General features: G+C 54.6%; 1 protein-coding gene across 2 annotated transcripts in view; it reads right to left on the bottom strand.

The window, feature by feature from the left end:
- LZTS3 (leucine zipper tumor suppressor family member 3) overlaps positions 1–9,280 on the bottom strand; it is a 54,862-nt gene extending 45,582 nt beyond the window's left edge. The window contains exon 1 of one of the 2 annotated variants that reach the window (XM_054824121.1): positions 9,060–9,280. The gene's annotated coding sequence lies outside the window, so the exon portion shown is untranslated. The remainder of the gene's footprint in view (positions 1–9,059) is intronic. The other variant, XM_054824118.1, reaches the window with a different exon arrangement.
- Positions 9,281–17,214: the final 7,934 nt, after the last annotated feature.

Here is a 17,214-nt window from a genome sequence, read left to right as displayed (position 1 = left end):
GCGGGGAGTTTTGCTGCCTGGCTCTGGAGCTGGCAGATGCCCTGGTTTTATCACGGCAGCTGGCCCAGCAAAACATTATCTGGCAGCCCAAATCTCTGCAGATCTTTAAAACCCTGGAGGGGTGCAAAATTGCTTTTCACCCCCATGCCAAGGGTGGAGAACTGAAGCAAGAGTTTTCCCTGGTTCCTGGCCTGGCCAAAGCCAGGGCTGGGGCTATAACCAGCGTTGTCCTACCCATCCTCGACTTCGCCGCTAAGGAGGAGGGGAAAAGTCATCTACAGATTGATGGGAAAGTTTATTAAAGAAGGAAAAATTAGGTTTTCCAGTTTCAAGGAATAACCTCCAGGCAGTGGATGCCTGTGCACAAGGCGATGCTGAGGTGGCTGCGCAGGCTGTGCGGGCATTCATGGCACGGGGAGGCTGCTCAGGGACAGCTCGGGCGACTTGTAGGACTTTTTTTTTAAAATAAACAGATCTCTCTTATCACCTGAAACCCCGCACCTCCAACAGGAAGAAACTTATTTCACCAAGAAACGCCACCATTAATCACCTCTGGAGCTTGAGGTTTTGCTCACGCCTTGGCACGTGAGCTTCCCAAAAGCACGTACCCACCTCCCACGATGATGGGCACAACCCAGCCCTGCTTGGAGCCAGGGTGGGTCTTCTGCTGCCGGCCGGGCTGGCTTGTACTGCTCACCCAGCACATCGCAGGGAGAGGGAAATAATCCCTCCTTTCTTTTCCGGCTATCAGGAATGCACCACACCTGGTGCCCCTCCAGGAGTGTTTGCAGTCCCGGCGGGCGCCTGGGCTGGATTGTTTGCCCAGGGATTTTTTTTTTTAATATTATTATTAAAAACTAATTCGGGCTCCTGAGAGCGTGGAGGGGAAGACAAAGCCCTTGGCTGGCACTGAGGAATGTCAACAGGCCGTGGGTTTGTTTGGTCGGTGTGGCGGCAGTGTCTCACAGCCCTCCGGAGCCTCAGCTCACAAGTGAGATGAGTGTGTTCAGGCTCTGCTGGAAAACAAGCTGGTCATTGTCTGCAGAGGATTGCCTGCCCCTAACGTGTGCAGGTCACACACTCACAGCTTTAACCACAAGCGTGGGTTTTAAAATATATCATCGCAGTCCCTAATTTAGTTGTCACTCAGTACGATCCCTTACCATTGCTGCCTTGGGCAGCACGGTGCTCTGCAGGTTAAGGAACATGCCAAGGGCCACACAAAGTGCCAGTAGCAGAGCACAAAACAGATAGCAAACTTTCCACTCGGGACTCAACACCACTGAAACCACTCCTGGCTGTTGGGAACAGCTTGATCCCCAAAGAGATCGACCCCTGGGGTCTGCAAATACAACTGCAACTGCATCCCAGCTTGGAAAACCACCGGGAGGGAAGAAGAGCACAGCAGCCAGGAGCAAGAGCGCAGCAGCCCGCAGATTGGAGGAAGGAGGAGAGCAAACTCCTGCTGCGCAATGGCTGGCCGGGGACCAGCTCGGCAGCAGTGATTTATTATTTGCATTACAGGAGGAGCTGGAAGCCGTGGAGAACATCAGGGTCTCCCTGCGACTGGCACGAGAGCCGTGCTTTATGGGCTGCACTCAGCTTGCGCCAGGAGACGGGTATTTGTGCCCTTGCAGAGCTGAAACTGGGTGGAGCTGTGGCTTCTCCTAGAGGCCTTTTGAGAAATGTATTTATTTGAGGAGGGAGAAATTTGAGCCCGGAACAGATCCTGGTTTTTCCCAGAGCTCCCCTGCCCTGGGCAGGGAGAGCAGGACCACAGTGCCTGGGTGAGGAGAGCTGGGGGAGCCAGTGAGCTGCTCTGTGAGGTGCAGGGGGCATGGGGTGCAGCTCTGCCCATCTCAGCCTAGCATCCCTGATGGTTTTTGGGATGTTTTCATCCTCTCCTTTCTGTGCTGGCCTCTCTGAGCCACCCTGAGAAGCCATTACAGGGCCAGCCCTCCCTGGCTTTCCACCCCACCGCTGGGAGCAATCACCCTGGGTGAACAACAGCAGAGCAAGATGCGTGTACCGGTCAAAACCAACATAACGTGTCCCTGTCCCCTGTCTCTTAGCAATTCCTTGCATTGCTGGAGGCAGGAGACCCCACTGCAGGGAAATGTCTGAGGTGTGACGGTCGGCCCTCCCATCCCCAACATCTCGGGTGGGATGGCCTGCCTGTTACTCCAAGCACGAAGGGCAGAGATGGGGATGTAATGAAGGCATGGTCCACAGGGAGTGGAACAAGCTTGTACTAGATCAAATGATATAATTAGAAAGCAGGGACAAGGAGATGAGCTCCTGTGCTTGAAAGCTGGGCTGTTTTTTCCAGCTCCAGCAGCTGGGCTAATAAAAGCTCTGACCTCCCCTTGTGCATCGTCTCTGGCACGTGTCTGTGGGGCTCTGCGATGGCCATGAGCTCGGGGAGGAGCTGCCATCCTTGAAATTTCCAGGGATGGAGCATCTGCAACCTCTCTGGGCAACACCTGCCACCATCGCTTTAGCTACTCCATCTCCTCTTGCCCCTTTACCCTGCCGAGGGTGGGCAGCGTTGGTCCTCCCCAAACCCACGCAACTGGAAGTGCTCACCCAGTTAACTATTCATACTGTGCCCCGGGAGCCTCTCTTCATGCTTTGGTTCAGGCAAGAACCTCAAAGTGGCCCCAAAATGACAACCCTTGGCAAAACCCTCAGGCCATGCTCTCCAGTGATGATGGGGAGGAGATGGTGGATTTGCATGGGAACATCTCCACCAAATCCCAACCCCACAAGCCAGGGCTTCTCTATGGAAGGAGGAATAGGATGAGAGATCTGCGCTCATCTGCAAACCTACCTTGTTTCCTCTGGAAGCACTTGTGGAGCCCATTAGGACCATGCCACACTGTACAGAAGTACACTGACTCCCCTAATAACCCCCCCTAAACTTGCAAATTAGCCTCACAGCAAGGATTTAGCAGGATTTAGCGACAGGGAAACAAGAAACCCCTGGTTATCTGGAGAGTGAAGACCATGCCCCAGCAAGCTGGGATGAGCCATGTTCCTGCTGGATTTATGGGACATAGCTGCCTGGTTTGGAGAGGAAGAGGTCCAATGTGCCCTGCTGCTTGGCCTCGGGGCAGGAGGGAAGGAAACGTGGAGAACCACTGAGCAATAGAGGGTCTGCAACGAGGTATTTTGAAAACCTGAACCTATAGAGAAGGGTGGTCCTATAGGTAGGTATACAGGAGAGGCTCATCAATGCAGGATGAAACCCAACCAAGTGCACTGGGCTTGCTCTCACCTCCCCTGCAAAGTAAACACCCCTGTCCCATCCTCCTTCCCAATTTCTCCATGGCAGATACCATGAATGCCCAAGAGGGCATTCCTCCGCTTGTGGAGCTTTCCGGTAGGGAACCAATTTCCCCACCGGGATTCACTAGTTGCTGGACACATCGTCAGAAATTGCTTATCAGAGTTTTTTTTCCTGGCTCGGATCATTATTATTATTACTGGTGCTGGGCTTCCAGAAAAAAACATGTCTTTGAGCCACATACCAAGGGATTTGGTTAATTCGTCACCCGCAGACGCACATATATTTATTTAAAAGCGCCTCTTGTTATGTTACTTGGCAACTTCTGAGCCCGTGTGTTTCTCCAGCTGATAAATATTTGTGAGGTTGGTTGTGTGAAGAGCAGCATGTGTTAATAATATGATTGTCTTTCTTCTGAGCTTCCTACAAAGAGAATGGGCTCTGTTACATCTGTCTAAACCTGGAGCATCTTGCTGGCCTCCAGATTTGGCCCCAAAAGGGAGAGTTGCTTGTGTCCATACTGGTGTGAGGATGAGGTGTATGAGTTCATTTTTGCACCAGTCAAAGCTGCAGTTTAGACTCTGGCAGCACCCACTGGGACCAGTTGAGGACCAAAAGGCTGGAGGTGGCTGTTGGGTGGGCGGTGGGAGCAAGGAGGATGCCAGAGGATGCTAAAGGGCACGCAGAGGCTCAGAAGGCAACCAGGAAAAAATCATGGAGCAAAAGGAAAAGCTCAGGTCATTGAATAAATCCCATAACTACCAACTGCTGGAGGCCAGGAGAGTTTCTCTGATGTCTGAGCTAGCCCATGCTGCTGTACATGAAGCCATCCTGGATCCTTCTGCGCACAAGACCTGCCCATGGTCTCCGTGTTTCAGAGAGGCTCCAGCTGCTGCAGTCAAGTTATCCCATGACCCCTCCTACTTTCATCCAAAGGAAAACCCAAAACGTCTCCAGCCCTTGTCACCACCCCAAAACTCAATGCATGCGTGTAAGAAGGAAGGTGCCAGCCATGGCAGCAGTCAACGGGGAGGAGGTGGAAGGAAAAGACCTGGCCACCAGGTCTTACCTTGGATCAGCCTCCAGCAAGGCTCAGACGAACTCACCCTTCTGACTCAGAAGCCAGATAAAGCCAGCAGGATCCACACATTCATTGCAAAAATCAATTTTGTGAGGGGGAAACTCAGCTAAGATCACTGGGACCTTGATTTCACGCCTTGCAGCAGCTCTGCTGAGATGAAGCAGGAGCTTCTGCAGCTCCTCAACCAGGTCAAGGGGACTTTCAGCTCCCCCTGCCAGGAGAGCTCTTGGCTCCAGATGAGCCTGGATTATAAGGCATAAGCCATCCCCCTCTTTCCTGATAGCTGCTTTAGCACTTGTGTTTGCTTTCCTTGCTGTTTAAGGAACTGCGTGGACTTTCTTGCCCCCCAGAAAGGTGAACCTCCTCCTGGCTATGCTCTCCTTGCCTGGGCCCTTCCTGTTCTGGGACCACCACTGTGAGGGTCTCAGAGGTGTCCTTGTCCCACCAAGATGTGTTCCTGCAGGAACAGTGGGAAAAGGCAAAAGTCCCTCCTCTGGCTTCCAAAAAATGGAGGGTGTCAGTGTGGTCCTTTCCCCCCACGATGGTGCCTGGGGCTGCAGGGCAATAGGAGACCTGAGTCTTGGGTTTCCTGCTGGGAACCACCAGGCTTGTTGCAGGGTCTCAAAGCACTCAGACCACCACCACCTCCAGGATGGAGCATCACAGCCTACCTACGGCTCCTGGTGCCACCATGTCCTGTATGAAAAGAACTCCCAGGCTGCAGAAAGCGCAACCAAAGGAGGAATGGCCCAACCAAAGGAGGAATGCAGCCACCCAACATGGGGTATAAAGGCTTTACCCATGGAGGAGAAGCGTGGGTGAGTCAGAGGGGCTGGGGGGGTCCCTGCCCGCTCCCCCCAGCCCGCGGGGCAGAGACGTCTGGGCTCCTGGATGCATGCCTCCATTTCACTTTCAGATCCCTCAAATAATAACTGTGTTTGCCAGCTCCTGTGACAAGAATGACTAATGGGGAAAGATCCTCCGCAAAGGGAAACAAGAAGTCTCCTCGTTTCACCCTTTTTTTGCTGGATTTCTCTGGCAGCCCCAGGCATAGCTGGGCTTTCCTCGGTCTGCTCAGTTCCCCTTCACAAGAAAGCAGATTTTAAGCCCTATGACAGCTCTAGCAACACCTTCTTAACTCTTAAGCTTGGGACATGACTCCCTTCAGAAACTTTTTGCAGCCCGGTTTATCCGGATTCCTGCTCCACACTCAGTTATCATGCAGCGAATACCTCCGACTGCTGATGGAATGTGGTTTTCACAGTACATTTGGAAACCACCCTCCCCATCTGCCTTTTTTTTTGCAAGTCAGGAGACCGTTTTTTCCTTCTCCGGGGAGGGATGGCCGAGTGAGAGATGCCCTGGTCGTGCACCATGATATGGTGATGCTCCTGCAGTGGATGCTGCAGCGGGTGCCCGGGGCTGATGCTGCAGCCCCCATGGAGGCTGGGGCTCTCCCAGTCCCATCTCTGGTAGGACAAGCTGCTCCTGCAACCAGATGTTGGACTTTCAGATGCTTTTCTACCTCCTCCTTTTGGTTCTGGGGACTGCGGGTTTGTCCCTTAGGACATCGGCGCAGTGACCCAGCAAAGACTGGCTTATGGAGAGCTGACCCTCATCCCTGTATGGAGCCCACGTGGCGACGCACGCCACTGCGCTGCTTTTTAAATGCCCACCCCTGCAGCAGGGAGCCAAGGGGGGACATTTCTGCCCCTCTGCACATTGCTCCTCTGCCCCATTGTCATCACCAGGCCAATGCTCAGGACAACGTGCTCGGTTCCCTTGCAGGAGCCCAGACACCGCAGACAGGGAATCACACCACTCTGGCATTTCCACGCCTGTTTTCAGACCGTTCGCCTTCCAACCTTTGCAGAAAATAAATTCCCCAGCCAGACTGAACTCGGATGACAGCATCGCATGCTATATATAGCTACGGCAGATCGCCGCTCGAACCAGGGCCACACATAAACAAACCGCGCAGCTCCCTGCGTGGAGAGGGGACGGGCGAACGAACCGCACGTGCTGGAGGAGCCTCCCAACCCTGGCTGCCTGAGACCAGGGGTGCTTTGAGATCCTACACCCTCTTTTAATGCCAGCACCTCCCTCCAGGGCTCAGCTGCTGGCATAATCCACTGCCTGAGTGGGTTTGCGGCTGAAGGTTGTGCTGGAGGGTGTTGAAAGCGGAGCACAGAAGAGCTAAGGGAGTTGCCAAAGGTTATCCCACAGGGCAAGTGGCGTCCCCTGGCTTGATTTACACCCACTGACTCCCAGCTTGAATTGAAGAAGCTGTTGGCATCACCTCTCCTGCATACTGTGAAGTGGGACAGAAAATGCCAGTACAGCCCACCCCTCCTGCCTCCACCCCACGGCTCCCTGCAGCCCTCCTACTTGCATTTGCCTGCTCCTCTCCCTGCCCAACCCTCTGCCATGGTGCTGCGCAGGGCTGCGCGCAACTGCATGGGGTTGCATGGGGCTGCATGGGGCTACACAGAGCTGGACAGAGCTGCATGGGGCTGCACGAGGCTGCACGGAGCTGCATGAGGCTGCACAGAGCTGCATGGGGCTGCCTGGGGCTGCACGGGGCTGCATGAGGCTGCATGGGGCTGCACAGGGCTGCACGGAGCTGCACGGGGCTGCATGGAGCTGCATGGGGCTGCATGAGGCTGCGCAGGTCTGCATGGGGCTGCATGGGGCTGCACGAGGCTGCACGGGGCTTCACGAGGCTGCATGGGGCTGCACAGGGCTGCATGGAGCTGCATGAGGCTGCACGGGGCTGCACAGAACTGCACGGAGCTGCATGAGGCTGCACGGGGCTGCACGGGGCTGCACGGAGCTGCACGAGGCTGCACGGGGCTGCATGGGGCTGCATGGGGCTGCACAGAACTGCACGGAGCTGCACGAGGCTGCACGGAGCTGCACGAGGCTGCACGAGGCTGCACGGGGCTGCCTGGGGCTGCATGGGGCTGCACGGGGCTGCATGGGGCTGCACAGAACTGCACGGAGCTGCACGAGGCTGCACGGGGCTGCCTGGGGCTGCACGAGGCTGCACGGGGCTGCCTGGGGCTGCACGGGGCTGCACGGGGCTGCACGAGGCTGCACGAGGCTGCACGGGGCTGCACGGGGCTGCACGGGGCTGCACGGAGCTGCACGAGGCTGCACGGGGCTGCCTGGGGCTGCATGGGGCTGCACGAGGCTGCACGGGGCTGCACGGGGCTGCACGGGGCTGCATGGGGCTGCACGAGGCTGCACGAGGCTGCACGGGGCTGCACGGAGCTGCACGGAGCTGCATGGGGTGTGGAGCAGAGGGAAGAGGGTGTCGATGTGTGGCAGGGACCCTCGCCTGGCTCAGCTGGCAGGCCTTGCCCTCCTTCCCCAGCTCTTCACGGGTGTGGGGAAGAGGCAGGGGATGCTCAGGGGGATGCTCAGGGGGGTGCTCAGGGGGGTGCTCAGGGGGACGCTCAGGAGGCTGTGGAGCATCCAGCAGCCCGACCGTCTCCTCCAGACCTGAGGGACCGGCCAGCCTGGAGGGCCGCTCGCAGCCACAGGTCTCCAGGCTCTCGCCTTGGCTCTGAGGAGTGGATGGGGGTGGCAGAGGGGGTCCCTGCCCTCCCCTCCAGGCCCACCTGCATCCCTGGATGGGGCTCTCTGCTGCAGTGCAGCAGCTCCAGCCCTGCTCTCTCCTGGGGAGCTGGCAGAGGGGATGCCTGCCTTCATCCTTCCTTCATCACGACACCCTCTCTGGCTGCTCCAAACCCGGCTGCCGGGCCAGCGAGCAGGATGAGCCACCAGGAAGAGCAGCAACTCGCTCTTCTCCTGCATGGGGATGGAGCCCGCGGGCCTGGGCACCCCGGGGAACTCAGGGCAGCGGGGTGGGTTTGCACCCACAGCCCTGCCAGCACGCATCCATGGCTTGGGGGTTGCAACGAGTCGGGGGGGGAACACGCGACGCCTGCGTCCTCACAAAGCCGGGGAGGCATTGGTGCCTCCTTGGGTGAAGTCCCAAGCGGGGAGCCCCGTGTCATGACGTCCCCCCTCAGCATCCTCCCTCCTTCCCTCCCCGCTGGTGCTGGGTGAGGGCCACCCAGTACCGAGGCAGATGACATAATTCCCAGCAACTGCACGTTAATCACTCGGCCGCCAGCAACCTCCTTTGCTTGAATCCAACCCCCATCCCCAGCCACCGCTCCCCTCCCTGACATCACTGCAAAAGAAATAAAGAAATAAATAAAAGAAGCTGAGGAAGATGGGGGGGGGGGGGGGGAGGAATAACGTGATCCTGCTGGACACTGGCAAGCAGGTCTGCACCCCCCCGCCCCTCCCCACCTTGCACTCTATTTTTGGGTGCTGTCAGATCCAAACGGCCCCGCGGGGCCAAATCCAGGCAGCTGCGACTTTAGGCACAAACAAGCCCCCCCTCCCCTCCATCACACCAGAAATCGGCGCTGGCAACCCATCCTCCACCCCCCACACTCCCCAAAATCTTCCCCCCCCCCCCCCCCAAATATATCTGGGTGGGTGGTTCAGGCGAGCGAAGCTCCAGCATCAGGTCCCCCTCCCCTTGCTCTCTGTGCGCCCCACATCCCTCCCACCCTCCAGGGACCCCCACCCCCCATGTCACCCCCACCCCGTCCCACTTTCCCCCCTCAGCACCGTTCCCAATTCCTCCCAGTTCCTCCCCACCCTCAGCCTTACTCTTGGCGGGGATGCTCGGGGCGCTCGCTGGTCCCCGGCGCGGTGGGCAGCGATGGGCAGCGGGCGGGCAGGGACCGGGCAGGGAATCAAGCGGCGGTGGCTGCGCAGCCGGGTGGCCGCTCCCGTCCGAGGGGTCTCATCTCATTTTGTCGTATGTCACCAACACACACACACACACACGCACACCACACACACACACACACACTCGCAGCCACGTTTCCCCCCCCTTCTTGCGGCAAACGGCGGCCAGCCCCGACCCCACCCCCTGTCAAAGCAGCAGCCTAACAGCGAGGAAGGGAAGGATGGAGGGAGGATCTGTTCGCCTTCCCTTTAACTCTTCCCTCGCCACCCCCCCAGGACAGGGCTCTCTGCCGGGTCAGGCCACGGCCCTGGCTGGGGATGGTGGGATGCTGCATGGACCCCCCCCGCCCCCGGTACCTGCCCCCACAGGGCTCTGGGATAGGGGACATTTGGGGTCTGGTCAACCCCCCGGTGCCTTGGCTCTGGCCCCCGCAGCCTTGCCGTGTCTCATCGCTGTCGTGCCCCAAAAATAAAGAGCCCCCCCAAATACAGCTGGGCACCGACATTGCCCCGTGTAGCAGGTCAGGGGAGGTGTGGGGTGTCTCGGGGCCACAGCTGGTGTTTGGGGGGCACGGGCAGCCCCACGGCGTGTGGCTGGGGGTGGGAGCCATGTCTGTCTGTCTGCCTGTCTCCACCTTGAGACCATGAAAATCCCATTTTGGCCCTTGATTACCCCCGTCTCCAGGAGCGGAGCCCTTTGGGGTGGCACAGCCTGAACCCCTGGGGTCCTCCAGTGGGGCTGGGAAGGGGAAATAAAGTCAGTGTGGGAGATGAAAGCTTCTATTCCCACCCCACAGAGACACCAAGGATCTGAGCTAATGGAAGGGGCAAACTCCCCAAACTCTCTTTTACACAGATTAGCTAGAAAAGGGACATGCAAATGACATGCAGATTTGTCCAAGGACTCAAACCGAAGGCAAGGCAGCTCCTGACAGTGATGTTCCGTGGAGTTGCCTTCTCCAAGGAGAAATGAAAGGTGCCAGAGGGAAAAGGAAAATAAAAGGCTTACAATGCTATCCATGGAGAGGAGCTCCAACGCATGGAGGGGTTGGTGGCATGTGCCCCTGCTCTGAGCTTCACCCCAGCCCTGGGGTTGCTGCAGGAGGATTAGGTCCTGCAACAGGCACTGTCGGGCTCCAGTTCTCCCCTTGGGCCCTTCCATGGATGTGCAGCGGTTACACCACTCCTGCTTGCCTGTCGAGAGTGGGAGAAGAGGCAGGAGTTGCTGCTACTTATTTCTACTGCTTTCCAGTGAAATGGCAGGTCAGGTAATTAATTATTCCTGCTAATGATGCCAGACAGCCACTCAACTGCTCCCACAGAATTACAGGCTGTGAGTATCTCTCCACATAGGTGGTTACTGGCAGAGCTCCAGGGGCTGTGTGTGATCCTCCTTGGATGGAAAGAGCAACTGAGGCCCTCTGACTTATGGACAGTCACCTTTGGGGACTGGGTTTAGAGCCTGGGACAAAGCCATCTCTCCTGTGGGTGGGACTCCGCTGCTTCCCACCAGCAATGGAGCAGTGCAGATCCTGCATGGACAGCTGGGTGGTCCTTCTGGCTGTTAAATCTGTCGGGGGCAAAGGAAGAGTGCAGGGCAGCCAATGGGGGATGGAGAAGGTGAAGTCAGGCATGTCTGCTGGAATTGCCCCACCAGAAACGAAGACGTGCTCAGGACCCAGCAGGATTGCCCCTGTCTGTGCGACGCAGCCCCTTGCTCACAGGCAGCCTGGTCTCCTCTGAGCGTGGCGGTGCAGCCTCTTTCAGGGGACATGCAAGGGCACGAGGTGTCTCACACGTGAGCTTCCCACAATGCTGCCAGCCTCAGATGAATTCTTCTCTGATCGTCACCCAGCTGCATGCCTCCAGGATTGAGCACCAACGCTGATACAGATGCACCCAAGGGGACATGGGCTCCAGCTCCCCTCTCTGACCCCCTGAGGGGCACTCGGGTGCTCCTGGACACCCTGAGGGGATGGGAGGGGATAAAGGGGGAATCTGCATGTGTCACCTCACCCAGCAATGGGACAGGCTCAGACTGGGGCAGGGCCAGTTATGTAGCTCAGAAGTTGCTCTGATGAAGCTGCAGCTCCACCAGCTCAACCCAGCATCTTATCCCCAGTAGCAGCGGCTGTATGTGGACACCCAAGGAAAAGCAAAACCAGGACAATATTTCCTCCTAACACTCTCCAATCATTTCAGTTCAGGGGTTTCCTGATGGCAAGGTCTCTACTAAGACACCCAAGCAGAGCAATGGATATACCCTTGATGGCCGGAGCAGCAGCATTTCCCAGCTCCTCTTCCTCGCGGATGCAAAGGAGTGGTTTTTGCAGGGCGTAGAACTCCACGGGGGCTGACAGCCCTTCACATGCTGTGTGTCCCCACTGAGTCCACCCTCACTGCAAGGCGTTGCCTCCTTCAGCATGGGTTGAAGCCCAGAGCCTGTAGGACACTTCGCATAGTTCGGGTTCCCACAGCACTACCCTCTTCTCCCCTTTCGGTTGCCGAGGTTTTTTATAAGGGTTATCCTGGGACTAGCATTGGGGCAGCAGGTTTTCTTCTCTCCTCTTCTACGCCACTGTTGATCCCTTTCCAAGAAGCGCTTGCAGATGTCATCATTTTCTACATCAGGCCAGGACAAGTGCACTCTCCAGAGGACATTTCTCTGCCTCTGCTCCTTGTCCTCATCACGGCCCTGCTAACATCTCGAGTGGACTTTGTTTTCCCTTATTTGCTGAGTGTTTTGTGCGTCTTGATGTAGTTATCATGCTCCAGCCGTCAGATTGTAGCGAGTCCCAGGGAGAAGGTGCCAACTTTAACATATGCCTGAACAGTTCTTTTCAGACATATACAAACTGGAACAATGCCTCGCTGAGAATATGCTTGTTGATGCAATTTGCCAACTGTGGTTTCAGATCTGCTCTTTTCAGCAAGTACCAACTATTTGTAGACAGTGCAAAATCTTGGATAGCCGGGGACTGATGGGGTCTCTGGAAGTCTCTCTCCAGGCATGGAGAAACTAGCAGGGAAGAGAACCTAGGGCTGAGCAAAGACCTCCACAAGTATCACAAATAATGTTCAGATTAAACACTTTGCCTCCAGGAACCTTGGTTCTTTTTCTCTTTGCTTTAGGAAGTGGCCAGCACTGGACAGTCACTTTGGTTTCTCTACCACAGGAACCATGAACACGTTCTCACCTTGTGGAATCAGGTCTTTGCTCAACTCCTCACATCTCCTGGGTTCAAACATCCTCCAGTGCTTCCTCCATCAGCGGTGCTCATCATTCAGGTAGGACATCACTGGGACACAACTCCAGTGCGCCTGGACCCGGCACAGAGCCAGCCAGGATGTCTCCACTCCTGCGTACCCTTGGAAACAGGACTTGCAAACCTTGGCTGGTAGCTGAACTCTCCCTAACTCCTTCCCATGGACTTGCAGACACCATGGCAACGTTTTAAGGACAGGCTGGGAGATGATAACAAGGTGGGTTTGGGGTTGTGTCTAAGGAGACGGGCAAGCTCGCCAAGTGGGCAAGGAAGACTGCCAGGTCTGATGAGACAGAGGTGTTTTCTCATCACCATCTATTAGGATGCGGCTCTGCCCTTGCCCATGTGTCTGCCTTCAGCTTGCAAACTCCCAGGGCAGGGATCACGTCCTGTTTTTCGCTGACGAAACACTCCGTCAGCTGGTAGCGTTGGATGTGGAAATGTCGACGAGTCGGTCCAAGAGCAGGAGGGTCAGCACTTGAACTGTTCCCCATGGAGGACTGCCAAAGGCATATGTGTTTAAGACAGCAAATAATCAAGAGACCATTGTTCATAGCAACCTCAGTGGAAATATTTTAGTGTGTGTGTGTGTATGTGCTGGCATCCAATTTGGCAATGGTTACTCAGCACAAGTGGGCGGCCTGTCCCTTTCTCTCAGCTGGAGTCTCCTCCTCCTCATAGGGACCCAGAAGAGGGATGAAACTAGAGCAGATGGTTTGGGGGTGCTCAGAAATACCAATGCCAAGGGCTGTCTCATCACCAGCTAGAGCTTCATGGCGTGCTGAACATGCTCAAGACCAAAGTGGTCCCTCCAAGTAAGGGGGTACACAGGAGGCTTTGAGCAACTCTTGGAGATATTGATGGTTTCAGCTTTTGGTTGGATTTTGAGGAGGAGGAGGAGCAGAAATTGAGATCTTTGGGGTATCGTGCAAAGTATGAGGGTTCTGCGTCAAATCTTTCCTCCCCAAGTCCAAGGGAACTTGAAGCATTGATGCTGAAGGGACACTGAGAGAGGCCATGCTGGTTTTGCTAGGAAAAGGTCTCAGGGCTTTCGCTAAGTGAGAATCCATGGGTGCAAGCCTGGAGAGCTGGCCGAAGCAGGCACACTCCAGATTATCTCCTCTTTAGGTGCCACACAAGATCTGCCACAGTCCTTCAGCAGAGAAACTCGCAGGCTCCCATTGAAAGCTTCGCTGCTGCTCTCATCCCTGCAGAAGTGAATGGAGAGATTTGCCCTAACCTCCATCCCCCTCCACAGCTCCCAGCATTTCGTTTTCTCCGAAGCAACACCCCGCTGCTAGAATCAGCTGAGATGAAACCGAGCTGGCTCCTACACACCTTGGGAGCTCAGGCAGGGTTGCTTCCCACACAGTGTCTTTCACCCAAATTAAACAGCTCTCAGCCAAGCTCTGCCATCCATCATGCCAACCTGCAGGCAGAGCTCGGTTTTGGCAGCTTTCTACACCTTTGGGTTCATGTTTAGCGGGGAAAGAGTAGGGACCTTTATTTGTGTGTGAATGTGTTGCAAGGGGCGTGCCGTTGAGGAGGCTACAGGACCATCCTTGAAACGACACTGAAATCAGTGGGAGGCTGATCGTTGTTAAAGATAGTAAAGACCTGGGCATCGAGGACTATTTTCAGACTGCTTACTACAGTGTTCAGTATTCAAGGGGGCAAGGATGGATGTAGACTACCTTCTCCCCAATGCTTTGTCACTACACAGAGAGGCATTGCTGAGATACTGGGTATCTGCAGTAAAAATACCCTGTAGATGTTGATATAGCATCAAAGAAAATAACAACTGATGTTACAAGGACTTCGCCGGCCTGGGATTCAGCTGCATTAAAGCACCCAGCTTCGGATGAGTGAATGCACTTGCTCTTTGTCAGTGGTGTCTGGGTGTCATTCAGCTGGCCATACCTTGGTGTCTACATCAATGCCAGGTGAGCAGCTCTCCAGGCTGCATTGGCTGTATCGATTGGAGCTCAGTTCAGCTGCCCATGCCCATGTCTAATAGCACTGTAGGTGTTCCGGAGTTTTTGGGACACCTACGCAGAGCAGGTAGATGTGGCATAGGGTCTCTGTTAGCATCACCTATGAAGTCAGTCCTTGGTGGAGACCATACACTGTCTTTTTTCTCTCACAACTAAGATATCAGCCGATATGAGCCGTCATCTGTGTTGACAAGTGTTTACATCCAGCTATTTGAGGTGGGAAACTGAGGAGCTTTGGCCATCTCAGCTGCCTGTGCTGGAGACATCTGCACTGTTCATGCCCATATCCACACTTGTTTCAGGTGTCCACAGCCAGCTTTCGTATCAAACCTGCTGCACAGAGGACTGACTGATTTCTGGGGTGATTTTAGCAGCTCTCTTTTCTCCCACTCCACCACATCTCTGGGTGGTAAACGAATGTCTCCCATCTCCGCGTTGCATAGGCTTCACCCTTGGGCTCACCAGATCAGCCACTTCAGCAAGGTGGAAATCTCTGGCTCTTTGCCACAGAAAGGCTTTTGGGAGAAATCATCGTTAACTCGCTTTCTAACTCACTTTTCAGATCCCCTTTTGGGGAGGGTAGCCTTGGCTAGCAGATCCTCCAGCCCCTCGCTGTCTGCTTGCCGGAGAGCAGCCTGGGGGAATGACCTTAGACTCAAATTGCATTAAGCAAGGCCCTCGTTAAACAAGGCTGTTCTCAGAGCCAGAGTTTACAGGCATCCTAGGCAACTGCCTTGGGCTTTTTCCAGTCCTCCAGGGAGAAGCACAGTCCCCAGAAATCAATAACTGAGTTCTTTTGAAAGTCAGCAGGACTTTGGCTTGATCTAAGCCACTCTCTTCAGTGATTTCATTCTGCTGAAAGCAAACAAGGGGCCCTAAATGAGAGCCCTGGACTCAAGCAGCCTGGAGAGGATCAGCCCTGACCTTCTGTCCCATCGCAAGGAGATGCCTTGCTTAATGCCTGTCGATCACGCCTGTGACCCCATCTGTCTGGCCACCAGACTGGTCAGCTCCCCCCTACGCAAAGCAGGCAAGGGGAGCCAAATCAGGTTTTGACTGAAAATTCCTCTGTTTTTTTTCTAAGTGGAAACACCACCCTGAGGCTCTGCTGAAGCAGGGAGTTGATCCCTCCTTCTCGCATGGGGTTCAGCCCCCAAAACTCATTTACTCTTCAGATATTCTCCCTCATTCTCTTTAAACCCAGGATTTATTTCCTGACTACATCACCCCAAAGGCTCCTTCTTTCACATGCACCCCAATAAACACTCCAGCCCCTCCTCCTGTCTATCTTTTCCCTCCCAAAGCATCCAAAATAGCTAACACAACTTGCTTTTATACTAATTCCTCTCCCAGCAGACCAGACTTCCCCCAAGCTTTGAGTAACGAACTTGGAAGGCCTTGTTCCCTTGCCTCATCCCCATCCTGCATCCGTCCCGAAGGAAGGTGCCACAAAACAGCAGCTCTCGTAGCTCTTACGGGAGGCAGGCTGAGGACATCCTGCTATAATCCCTCCTCCCAGCACAGCTCACGGTTGGGCCATGTAAAGCCCACCGAGGGTCCCTTCTGATGCTGGAGAACCACGTAGTCAAAGCTAAGGCTGCTATGTGCTCCTCCCTGTGGACAGGAGCTGAGTTTTGAGCTCAGTTTAACAACAAAGATATCTAATGACCATTCATGTGATGAACTCATACTTAATTGTACGTAATGCACTTTATGAGCGAAAGTAGCTGAGAGGCCGAGGGATGCATCAGCCGAAGAGCTCCACGTCCCATCAGGGGTCAATCCTGCATCCTGCTCGTGTGCCTGTGGTTCAAAGGGAACAAAGAAAAATTGAAGGAAGTTCAGGAAAACACCACATTTATAATGGCCTGAGAAACTTGATTCATGGCCAGAGATGTAAGTAGGTCGGTCGGGTTTGTGCACGAGGAGGCCAAGAGGTGAGCGGGTCACGGACTGACACCATTCGCACTGTGAAGACCTTTCTGGGGATTCATAGTTCATCAGCGTAGCTGGGAAAAGGCACAGTGAAAGGCAATGATGGGAAGATGTAGCTGCCTGAATTCCCAAGTTCACCCATTTTTCAACAGTGAGGGTGTTTTACCAGCTGGACAACTTACAATTGGATCCTCTCCCAGTCTTTAAACTGAGCCCATCTGTGTTTTTAAGTACTAAGTTTAACCCCAGAAATTATGATCCGGACAGAAAAAATTAAGTTATTAGCCACATTCTGAAAAGGTTCAGAGTAGATGCATATAATGACCCCTTGGAAAACATAATGAACCTAGGCACCTTTCAGAAACAAACTCCAGGATGTTTTAAAATGTTTGTGCTATGCCTAGCGCGATGTAGCAACAGCTGAAGGTCATAGGCACTGTATAAATAGAAAGGAGATTTTATTGTGACATGTCCATCCGGAGCCGTTGCTCTTGGGTATGCCATCTGGGATGGGAACAGGAGCCTGTGCATTCCTACTATAATAAAGAAAAAGAGATCCTTGTCCTTGCAAGGAGCGTAAGATGATACCGTGGGGGAGGGGATTAGCGATGAGGTTGTAACTTTGCTCCTAATTTTACCAATTCTCAAGAAAAATCAGACGTCTGATGGTGACCTTTGGAATGCAAAATCCTCCTGTGGGGATTAAATCACATACCCAAGCAGATAGAAGGGATGTTTTCACCCATTAAGAGTGTTTTCTCTCTGCTGGAGAGTGGCTCATAATGACTGTGCTTCTAATTTGGGTACCTCAGTGTCCCCATCAGGAGAGGTGATTGAGGCTCTCCAATGTCCTTTGGCATGTGCTGGTAGGACTTTGTA

Source organism: Grus americana, chromosome 4 (genome assembly GCF_028858705.1).
Source record: "Grus americana isolate bGruAme1 chromosome 4, bGruAme1.mat, whole genome shotgun sequence".
Lineage (NCBI taxonomy): Eukaryota > Metazoa > Chordata > Aves > Gruiformes > Gruidae > Grus > Grus americana.
The sequence above is the reverse complement of the archived record's forward strand: the minus strand, read 5'-3'. Positions and strand labels throughout refer to the sequence as shown.